The 9,069-nt window shown below is 46.9% G+C and overlaps 2 long non-coding RNA genes across 3 annotated transcripts; both read right to left on the bottom strand.

The window, feature by feature from the left end:
* Positions 1 to 582: 582 nt before the first annotated feature.
* LOC142434409 (uncharacterized) lies at positions 583 to 2,703 on the bottom strand. Of its 2 annotated transcripts, none has more exons than XR_012781150.1 (3): positions 2,594 to 2,703; positions 1,754 to 1,915; positions 583 to 1,616 (listed from the first exon to the last, which is right to left on the bottom strand). It is a non-coding gene; the product is annotated as an uncharacterized LOC142434409 (long non-coding RNA). The 2 variants fall into 2 exon arrangements; XR_012781149.1 differs by having other exon boundaries at positions 587 to 1,616; positions 1,814 to 1,915.
* Positions 2,704 to 4,127: 1,424 nt separating this feature from the next.
* On the bottom strand, positions 4,128 to 5,702 carry LOC142434394 (uncharacterized). Its single transcript, XR_012781147.1, has 3 exons — positions 4,976 to 5,702; positions 4,662 to 4,737; positions 4,128 to 4,241 (listed from the first exon to the last, which is right to left on the bottom strand). It is a non-coding gene; the product is annotated as an uncharacterized LOC142434394 (long non-coding RNA).
* Between the last annotated feature and the right edge of the window lie 3,367 nt (positions 5,703 to 9,069).

The raw sequence follows: 9,069 nt of genomic DNA, 5'->3' as shown, positions 1-9,069 counted from the left end.
CTGTCTGGACAACTCTATTGAATATGGATGTTTATTGAGCTTCAAGCTCAATCCTTTCTCTGCAAGGACATGCAGGAACCACGTACACAGCAAATAATTTAAGTTGAACAATTTAATGATCTAGGGACACCACAGAGAGGAGGGGAGACTGAGAAAGATGAGGTGGGGGAGGGAAACTGTCTTCTCTGAGAAGAAGAGATGCTGTAGAGGAACACAGAAGTAACTCTTCCTACTGGTGATTCTGATTCCACAGGCAAGGTGAGGCCTGTGGCCGTCCATGCAGGTACCTTGTGTGGGGAGAAAACCAGGGCAGGGTGTTGAGTTAAGCTGACCTTGAAAGAGGCTCAAGAGTAGTCAGGTGTCTAGAGTTGGGTATCTTTCAGGTAGAAGTTTGATACTTTCTTACTTCGAAATTAATAAAAATCTGTCTCCAAAATAGGTGTATGTCTACATGGAATGATTCCAAAGCTGTGGAGATGGTGGAAGCAGGGAGTTCATGATCCAGAAGTCTTGGCCTTGGGAAAGAACCTAACTCACTGACCTGAAAAATCATGACCTGAAAACTGTTTTGTTGTGTTTTTTTAAGGGAAACAAAATAAAAGAAGAGAGCCTGGTGGTATATGGGTAAGTTGTCTTCTGGGAACCAAAGTGTCAGCTATTTGAACCAACCAGTCCCGCTGTAAGGAGAGATGGGGACTTAGCTTATGTAAGCCGACAAAGAGAGGTTCTTGGGCATTTTTATGTATATTTTTCGGGGTCCGTAGGTTTGTAATAGAATTCAGAACAACAAGTTATACACAGAAAGTGGAGCAGAGCTGGGGTGAGTCGTTTGGCAGCTAGTGCAAGGCTGAGGATTCACACAGACCAGCTGTCGTGAGGTCAAAAAGAGACTGTCGCCGTGAAGATTTATCCTCTGGAACCCGCTCTAGGGCTGCTGTGATGTGTTCTGCAGACGGTTCATTTTTTGGGGAAGGACCTCCTGCCTGACAAACTAACAGGTGAGAAAACAAGAGGACCGTCCACCAGAAAGACTGACAAAGTAGCTGCAACCATAGGCTCAGACTTTTAAAAAAGCAATCAGGAGGACGGTACAGAATTGGTCAGTGTTTCCTTGTGCTGTACATTGGGTCACGGTGAGTCACGGACAACGTGGTGGCATCTATCCACAACATTAACACGATTCAGGATTGAATCGATAGCAGGGGGACCATGAATCAGGAAATGTCATCTGGGTGCATACTTTTGGAGACTCAAGAATCCAGCAGTTACTGAAGGAGGATTACCAAACCCCAGACCATAACCTCTGTCATCCAACTGGTGCTGATTCCTCCAGGAACCTACAAGCCAGACTGGAGCCTCCACTGTGGGTCTCTGAGGCTGGAACTCTGTGGGAGCAGCAACCTCCCCTTCCTCCCATGGAGCAGGTCACGGTTGCCAAGTGCTAATCTTCTGCTTAGCAACCCGACGCTTACCCACCTCCGCACCTACAGCCCATGTGAAATCCCTGTGGGAGATCCTTACCTGGTTGGGAAGGACAGCGATGGACACTTACCCTCAAAATGTCTGTGTTACAGGAAGGGTTCCTGGCAACGTTGGAAAATTCTTTGGACAATCGTCTGAGAAAAAGAACAAAAAAGACAAGAGGGAAAAAGATCAGCACCCGACACTGATAACACTAAGGATTCTGTGTAAATACTGGAGCTCATAACAAATGATTTAGAAAGAGAGGATGTAAGTGAGATTGATGTGTTACCTGCAATTATGCTGACCTGCCAGACAAATAGAAACGCAGGGCAAAGTGTGGCTGAGTTACCTCGTTTGATGACATGAACGAGGTTTTCCTCAGGAATCTGCTCTTCTCTGAGAACATCCAAGAAGATGTCAAAGTCTTCCTGGGGCACAGAAGTGTTTCTTGCTGAAAATCAGCATATAGAGAGCGGGAAGTTTCCATGAGAACGTGTCACTATATAGATGAGGCGAGCTTTCGGAAGCTACAGTAGAACACATCCTTTGGTGTGTGCACACAATCCCTGGACGATGTAAATGGTTAAGGTGCTATGTCTCATCTGGCTGCTGTGAGTGGAAATCGACCTCATGACAGTGGCAGTGGATCTGCTTTTGGTTGTGTGTGAATGTTGGCTGGGGATGCCTTGGGAGCATGGCTTGACTCTCTGCTGCTGAAAGGTCGTGCATTCTGGAACGTCCTAAGGGTCGCAGTTCTACCTGGTCCTCACGAGGGGTCCTAGGGCTGCAGTTGTCTCCATGGCAACTGGTACGGCTTTGGAACCAAGCGTGAAGCAAATGGGCAATCCACATGGATATCAACAGGACGGTTGGTGCTTGAGTGCACCCAGGGGACGCTGGGACAAGTGTTTGGTGATCCACACCAAATACAATCCAATGAAAACACAGAGAAACACAGTGGTCCTCGAGGGCATACAGTGATCACCACAAGTTTGCATGGATACACAGGAACTCATGTTGCATCCTTAGGAATGAACGATCATGTGATACTGCACCCTGCTTGTTGGGATTAGAATCCCTGATGAGGGAGAAGTTCATTCCTCCTTTGAGGGGTGGAGCTGATACTTACCTAGAAGCCCAACTGTTTGCTAAATCCTCCTAATGCATCCATAGTTTCATAGAGCAGAATCAAAACTTCTTCTGTGACATGGACAAGTTGCACAGTTGTGTTTGGATGACCAGTGAGGAACATAAATAAGTAAACTAAAAATATATATACCTATATTGCTTCTTACATTGCAAGGATGGAAGACTCAAAGTGACAATCCATATACAAGCCTAGGGGCAGTCCCACTGTGTGTCACAGAGTAGCTTTGACAAGTCAGAATCAACTTAGTGAAGCAGAAATACCAACACCACACTTAGGAAGGGAATGGAGAAATTAGTGAAAAAAAATGAAATCGAAAGCTGAAGAAATTTTCCACCACCAACTTTTAAGAGTCACTTCATGTGACTTTGCGGATAAGTATATCGGTGTCTGAGGAGCCAACATAGTGATGCTAAGTCAGCTTTGTTCTGCTAATGGCAAAGTTGGTGGTTCCAACCACTCATGCACTCCTTTTGAGAAGAATGAGGCCATCTGCTCTTAGAAAGGTTTACAAAGACTCAGACATCCTGTATAAGGTCACTTTGAGTCAGCAATGACTCAATGGTAGCACCTTGGTTTTCTGGTGATGCGCTTGTCTCTTTATACATAAACAGTAGATTTGAAGATTTGAGTGAGAGTATTTGAAAAAAATAAGGGTTACAGAGGGCAGAGGTAAACTTGATATGTAGGGCACCCAATGGGGCGCCTCATTTCAGTTACTAGTTTATTTCCATTTCACTGTGCTGTTACTCAATTTTCATCAAACATTAGACACTGAGCCATTGAGAATATTCTTCAGGAACAAGAAAACATTAAGCAGAAAACAAACAAAATGTGGACAAGGAATCTGGACCGAGACCTGATTGGTAAGCGAGTATCTGACGTGGAGAAAGGGCCACGGAGACTGGTATGGTTTCGTCCAGTCTTATTGGAATCAACTTTTACCGTAAATGATTGATTCCAATTGCTTTGAAAATCTACTTTGCTCATGACAAGATGACCTTGGTATCCACACTCTAGCTGGATCCATTAGGCTTTATTTTTTACGTTTGTTTATGACAGCTGGGCAAACTTAAATGTGTTTATGATGACAGTTTGTTTTCGTTAGATGTTTTGTGAAAAAGGAAATCTTATAAATAGGAAAAAGGGGGAAACCCTAAGTGCTCCCTGGCCTCAAGCTTATCGGTGTCAAAACTTTTGTAAACCAGATGAGGTTACGCAGCCTACTTAAAGGGCAAAAATAAAAGTAGTCACAGATAACAACTGTTCTCTACAAAGTGTGTACTTCCATGTGGAGATGCGTGAATGATCGCAACCGGAGTTAATTTTCAAGTTTCTGGCCTCAATCATCTCTGCGTTCTTTTCCCGTAGCAAATCACCTCAGATGACGCAGCCAGTCCTCACGTTCTCATGATTGAGGTTCTGAGCTAATATTGCCAGCAACAGTACTGCTGCAACCATCAGCCCTCTAGAACATTACCATTCCCCAGAGAATATGAAACAGCCCTCAACTTACTTTTTTTTTTTTTTTGGCAGCAAATACTGGAAGTATTGGGCCATCATATTCCACAGCTTAGAGGTTTTACATTCAGGTGCATGGAAGCATCATCGGTTCCGCATTTCTGAAACTCTGGGTTAGAAAACAAAATTACGTTGTAGCTTCTTAAAGTTCTTTAAAAGGAGAAAACATCATTTGAGGATAACACAGTCTTTGCATTAAAGATGAACCTGAAGCCTGTTTGCTGAACTCACAGATCTGGGGATTGACAGGAACGGCAAGCTTTGACATACCATTTGTCACAGGTGCTGACATTTTTAAGATGCTGCTGGTGCGAGGAGAAGTGGCTACTGGGTGGGTGAGGACAGATATCTTGCTTTTTTTTCCCACAATTTTCTTGATTTTATTTTTAAAATACTTTTTTTTAAATTTTAACAATTTATTAGGGGCTCATAAAAATCTTGTCTTTTACATGCATAGTTGTCATGAGGGTGCATCCCCCAACTTAGAAAGAGGATTTTCATTTCACAATGAATAGGCAAAACAACTTACCGTTTACTAGTCGGTCAGCTCTGTTGGACGTAGTCAAGTCACTGGCTCATGCAGTCAGTAAATGAAAACAAAGGGCCTAAGTGGGAAGGAAGAAAACAGCCAATTTCCCTAAGGAGGGGGAACAAAATCTTATTTAGTGTATAGTTTGAGTTGAGTTTGTATTTGCGTGGTCAACAGAGGAGGGACATTTTCATTATGGCTTTAGGTTGGAAGCGCTTCATAGCCCATTGCCCACTTCGTCCCTGAAATCAAAACCCCAGTAGCCGAGATAGAGCCAGGTTACAACCCAGCCTCCTGCCCTACCCTGCTCCCACCTTCCACCCTGCAGGTGGCTGCAGTGCAATCCCTGAGCTTCCAAAGACTACCGAGGAAGCAGCTACTGCCCATTCCAGGGGATCCAGGCCGGGCAGGGGGCAGTAGGAAAGCCCCTGTGGGGTTGCACGCAGCCTGGTCCATATCGGGTCGCGCACGTCTCCGGGGACCGCTCCCAGGTGCAGGCTGCACGGGAAGACCTCGGGGTACGGAGCGGGTTCCCCTTCGAACCACAGTCATCAGCTTGCAACCTCTCGGGCAGGTCAGAAGCCAGCCTAGCCAAGGCCTGCAGGGCCCAACACGCTGGAGCAGCAGGAAGGGGGCACTTCCGGGTCACCGGGGTCGTGGGGGCGGGACTTCCGGAAAGCGGAAGTGAAAGTACGCGGTCGCTGGACCATGGTGGCGGCAGCGGGGCCGTGTTCGGGCCTCAGCGCGGGCCTGGCGGTCCCGTGGGTCCGGTTCTCCGGGACCCCCGACGACGTCGCAGCCGGTAACGGGTCGTCTCCGGGTTCGGGGCCGGGGCGGCGCGTCGGGAGGGCGGCGGGTCCAGCGCGGCGTGAGGAGGCCGGGCCGCCGGGTGCAGGGTGCTCGGCGGGGCGCGAGCGCAGCCCCCGCGGCCTCCCGGCGCCCCGCTCCCCGCCTGCAGCCGCGCGGCCCACCTGCTGCTCCGGCGGACGGACGGGCGCCCCGCCGCCCCCTCGTCCCTCAGCGCGCCCTCAGAGGCCACGCAGGCCCGGGGTCGCGTGGCGGGAGGAGGAGCCGCTTTGGCGCATGCGCGCGCCGAGGCTGCCGCCGTGCGTCCTTTGGACGTGCACGTGGGGAGCGCGGGGGGCGGGGCTCTGGCCTGGGCGCCAACCTGAGTGCGCAGGGGCTCCTGTAGTGCGGAGGCACGTCCAAGGTGCACCCCTGCAGGTGAGGCGCACCTGTGGGCGATCCTCAGGATCTAGGAGACCCCTTTGTCTCTGCTGTTCCGCAGCGGGCGGGGCAATGCAACCCTGCATCCCTTAGACCTAGGATTCCTTGTTGTCCAAGGCTGCCTGCAGCCTGGGCGAGACGGGAATCCCCCCAACAACCAGCCTGTGGGGTTCGCGCTTCCACGGCTCTCTTCAGGTTGTTGTTAAGGAGCTCAGGACCTTGCCCTCTGCCCCGGGATGACCTGAAGCCGTCGTTCTGAGCGTTTGTTTTCAGTTTCTCCTCGGACTATTCAAAGTTGCAATGACCACTTCATATAATATCACTTATCTCCTTGCATAACACATTAACACGCTGGGAAAATACTGGGGAATTCCAGGCTTGACCTGTGATGCTTAGCAGAAGCAGAGTTCAGATCTACAGTCTTTGTCTGAAGCTGTGGCCATCAATCCAATCTCAACCCGCCCATTGCCAACAGAAACACCATGGTTCTTACCAACAAGAACAAACTCATTGGCTACTTTTTTCTGTGCGTATGAATAATGGGGAAGGCATTTCCCTTTAAACCAAGAATGGGAAACATGCTCAGTTGATTTAGTAAATGTAATAACACCATTCAGTACATTACCTGGATGACTAGGATTTCATTCCTGGCCTTTCATGCATCAACAATGTCTGCATTGCCCCCATGTCTACAAAACAGCATCTGTACACTTTCTTGGAGTTACAAAGATCTTCCGTTTGGAATAAAAAGCAACTGATGAAATGCAGTAAGACCGAGTGAAATCAAACAAGATGTGAGTCTGCGGGCCTGTTCCATTATGTGACAACTGTAGAACTGCTGAGTCACACCATCAGCATGGTCACCAGTGACTCCATGGATCAACACAGAGCACCACCTTCCTCTGTGGGCTGGAGGCACACTTCTGCATGTTCAGTAGGATGGTATTTACAGGCAGACAATTGTTACAACTGAAGTGTGAACCAATTCTGATCATCGGATAGAAAATTGAACCTGACTGAAAGCAAGTGTCCACATGTACAGAGGAGTTAAAAATAGTAGGAACCTTACGTTCTCATCACGACAAGGCAATGATACCCTGTCCATCCTTTTTTCTAATTTAAGCAAAAGGAATGGCTCTCGACACTCGGCTATTGTATTGGAATGTTCATGACTGTGTACGTCTGTCTACCACAGATACAGAGAAAGAGAAGGACGAAGTTCTGCAGTCAAATACAAATTTCACAAGTTAATTTCAAATTGACAACTTGGGTGGTTATATATCCCCAGCACAAGTCCAAATCTTTTTCAATAGATCTATTTCTCTGTGTTAGACTTAAGACCTCATTGTTTCTGACTTACACAATCAATTTTCAGAAATTGTCTTTTATTGGGTGTTTGTCTGCATTCTCTGCGCGAGTCTTCACAGAAGTAACATGATCAGGAAGGAGAGAATGTAGCCAATCGCCACCTTCTGTGGAGAACTGTTCTGGGGCCTGGAGGTGCTGAGTTCAAATCAAATCACCCACAGACAATCGTCTACAGGATAAATGCTACCTCCTCCTTTTTGAGAACTTTGATCTTCTGCTGCCATCACCCTACTTCCTGTATACAGTTCCCTGGAACCTCACCTTCCAGTCCCCCCCCCCCATGCATTTGAACACAAATATTAAGTATGTATTTTTTTTAAATAGACCTAAGTATTTTAGAACAGAATCCTTCTTTTCCCTCTTCTTAATTCCTAACTTCCAAATTCAATTCCTCCTCCAAAGGCCTTCCATACCTATAGAAGCCCAGGTATAATCCACCCAAATTCCATCATCTGTTTATGGATCTGAACTAGGAATCCAAAGAAGTGAAAAATATTTCCCCTCTTTCATTATTGACTTGAGTTCTTACCAAAGGTGTGCAAAAGAACAGTCATGTTACCAATAATCCTTGAGGCAATGAAACCTTTTCCACCTCATGGGAGTGATACTTTATATCATGTAGGCTATGTTACATCCAAGGTGGAATTCCCGCTGCTAAATGGGTCAAAGCCTTAAGTTGCTTCCTTGTAGGTGTGACTTTGTCTTTTGTAACGTAATGCATATATCACAGCATTCCATAATTCAGTCAATCCAAGCAGAATTGTACAGTTGCTCCCTCAGTTTCCACCCATTCTTTCTATATATGCACTCCGTGACTGCCTCTCCCCTTCTCCTGAGCATTGTAACTCCCTCCTCCTCAAACTGATATTCTACTTCTCTCTGTGTAGGTATATCAATCCTGGGTTTCATATGCAAAAGGAAAAAAATGTAACACAACTTCAATAACATAACACTTCTGAGATATACCCTAGTTTGATAGAAAAAAAAAACGATAAGAATACAAACCAAAGATACCAAAAATTTTAGAAACAAAATTGATGTAGCATGCATCAAGGGTGTGGGGGAAGGAAATCTGAGAAAATTTTAACTGTTCAAGTCAGATCTATGCCTATAGTCAGCTATGCTCATCCCTCCAAAGCGCTCTCTTTAGGAACCCCTTTCCTCCAATCCGTCAGTTGTCAATAGAAGGGATTTGTCCACAAACGACTTTCCTATGTAGTTCCCCAAGTGGATGTTGGACTCACACTGTCATCCCTAGCTTTCTGCACACCAGATTCTGATCATCAGAGGAAGCTGAGAACCTACATAAACCTCACCCTATGACTTCAGCTTTCTGTGTGATGGGATTCTGTATTTTAAGGGTGGCCCATGTAGGCCACTGTTTGCTGAGAGCTGTCAGTGTCCTGTCATGTCTCTATTGACCTTGGATCTAGGTGACTGACTACACCTACTGGCCTGTGACCCTCCTACAGTCCACATCACATTTCTGCATCCACACCCTGCAGCTACTTACAGGTGAAGGGGGCCCTGGTTTGCCTCTCATTGTTGGTCTGAGTGAGTTGGACTGGGCTGGGATGCGTTCTGTGGGTGTGAGATTGCTTGTTGATCTCAAGCTCTGTCTCATAGACACGTGAGTGCCACTGGATTTATTTCTCTAGGCCACCTGTGCGACCGCGATGTCCCACCCAACTCCCTACCCACGCACACAGCAACAGATTCAAAGTAGCCAGGAGTGCTTCTACAGAGAGGTTATGTTGTATTTTTATGCTCTGCTCACACCTTTGAAATCCCGTCTCAGGTTCCCTGGTGTTTA

This window comes from Tenrec ecaudatus, chromosome X, assembly GCF_050624435.1.
Source record: "Tenrec ecaudatus isolate mTenEca1 chromosome X, mTenEca1.hap1, whole genome shotgun sequence".
Lineage (NCBI taxonomy): Eukaryota > Metazoa > Chordata > Mammalia > Afrosoricida > Tenrecidae > Tenrec > Tenrec ecaudatus.
The sequence above is the reverse complement of the archived record's forward strand: the minus strand, read 5'-3'. Positions and strand labels throughout refer to the sequence as shown.